The sequence below is a fragment of the Selaginella moellendorffii genome, unplaced genomic scaffold (assembly GCF_000143415.4).
Source record: "Selaginella moellendorffii unplaced genomic scaffold, v1.0 SELMOscaffold_103, whole genome shotgun sequence".
NCBI classification, from domain to species: domain Eukaryota; kingdom Viridiplantae; phylum Streptophyta; class Lycopodiopsida; order Selaginellales; family Selaginellaceae; genus Selaginella; species Selaginella moellendorffii.
In genome coordinates this window covers 438,443-440,749 of record NW_003314364.1, presented here as the reverse complement: position 1 = coordinate 440,749, position 2,307 = coordinate 438,443, and positions in this window count along the sequence as shown.

Below are 2,307 nucleotides of genomic sequence, written 5' to 3'. Positions count from 1 at the left end.
CCCCCTACTATACTTTTGGAGCTCACCAAACCCCCCAGGGTCTGGGAGACGAACGCTTTGGGCTTTCACCCTCTCAGGCTCCGGACTCGGACTCGGACTCGGACTCGGACTCGGACTCAGACTCAGTCTTGGTCCCGGATTTGGACTCGGACTCGGACTCGGTCTCGGTCTCGGTCTCGGTCTCGGTCCCGGTCTCGATTCCATCTCGGACTCCATCTCGGACTCTATCTCGGGTCCATCTCGGACTCCATCTTGGGTCCATCTCGGACTCCATCTCAGGTCCATCTCGGACTCCATCTCAGGTCCATCTCGGACTCCATCTCGGGTCCATCTCAGACTCCATCTCGGGTCCATCTCGGACTCCATCTCAGGTCCATCTCGGACTCCATCTCGGGTCCATCTCGGACTCCATCTCGGGTCCATCTCGGACTCCACTTCGGGTCCATCTCGGACTCCATCTCGGGTCCATCTCGGACTCCATCTCGGGTCCATCTCGGACTCCACTTCGGGTCCATCTCGGACTCCATCTCGGACTCCATATCGGACTCCATCTCGAACTCCATATCGGACTCCACTTCGGGTCCATCTCGGACTCCATCTTGGACTCCATATCGGACTCCATATCGGACTCCACTTCGGGTCCATCTCGGACTCCATATCGGACTCCATCTCAGACTCCACTTTGGACTCCATATCGGACTCTTCCATGTGTCATGTGTTGGTCCTTTTTGGGTCCCTTTTTGGAGCCTTTCTTATTGGTTGCCTCGTGCTTGCTCCTCGAGCACTTTGTTGGGAGTTCCACTCCCGCTCTTGACCTTCCAAGTCGGAGCTTTTAGTCCAAACGTGTTATGCTCGTTTGGCTTTCGCTTCGGCCACTACCACGTGGCACCCTTTTCGGCTCCACTTTGGGGACTAGGGATTTTGTGTCTCACAAATCAGTAGTGTTGCTCCAATACCACTGTTGAGATCCACCCAAGTCTCCTGGCAGGAATCACCAATATATTCCATGGAAAAGAAATACAAGGAGGAAAAAGAGAGAAATCAAAAGAGGAGAGAGACTCCCTCCTTTTATGAGGAATCCTTGCCGTACTATGCTCACCAAGCCTAAATTGTCCAGGCCAAAACCATCCATAGAAGCGATGAGAATGCTTCCTAACATCACACCCCTCTCAAAAAATTGTCTGCTGGTCCCTCAGCTGTTGCGGGAAGAAGTGGTTCCCACTGAAAGATCCTTATATTTCTTTTCCATGGAATATATTGGTGATTCGTGCCAGGAGATCTGAGCGGATCTCAACACTAAGGCTATACCTATACACTCTTATCACATTGGTAGTCCAAGATCAATTGCATCATGGTCATGTCTCTCAAAGACTAGGTCATCCCTCCATGAGTGGTCATTCCTTGACCACACCTTATCACCCTTAAGATGCTTGGAGACACAGGGAACACCCTTCCCAAATGTCCCTTCTTCCATTCCCACGAAGTCCCTTTCCATCCACGGCTGTGCTCGCCAACACCACAACTGGGTCAAGGCTTAAAGGCCCAACCACTAAGTCCCACTGATCTCTAGACTTCCTCACCATATGATTGTATCCTTGGTCACTATACCAGAGGACTACTCCTCTTCCTTTCCATAATCCAAAATTTTAGGACGATATTTTGAAACACTATTGCCCTATGCGAGCCTTGTAAGTACTCTCCCCACCTTCCACCTTTGAGTGCCCTAGCCATATAGCTAAAGAAAAGTTCTAATGAGCCACACTAAGTATCCAAGTAGGTAGTGCCAACCACACTTGGATTGGGAACATTGACTAGCCAATCTCCTAAGGGAGCTAGAGTCACCTCTTGAACACTTTATCAAGCTACCATATTTATCTGTTTGTATTCACTTTAGCTTTGGACTCCTCAATGGATATATCATCACCCAACATGTGGGTATAGCCTTCCTTAGTCACACTAGCCTTTCTTAGCCAAATTGGCTCTACTAAAGTCCTCCCCCTACTTTACTTTTAGAGCTCATCAAACCCCTTAGGGTTTAGGAGATGATTGCTTTGGGTTTTCACCCTTAGAATTGGATTCGGACTCGGTCTCAGTCTCAATCTCGGTCTCAATCTCGGTCTTGGTCTTGGTCTCAGTCTCGCTTTTAGTCTCTTTCTTGGCCTCGACCTCAAACTCCACTTAGGTCTATCTTGGATTTGATCTCAGACTCCATTCAAATCCATCTTGGACTCCATATCAGACTCCATCTTAGAGTCCATCTTGGACTCCGTTTTGGACTCCATCTCAGACTCCATCTTGGGTCCATTT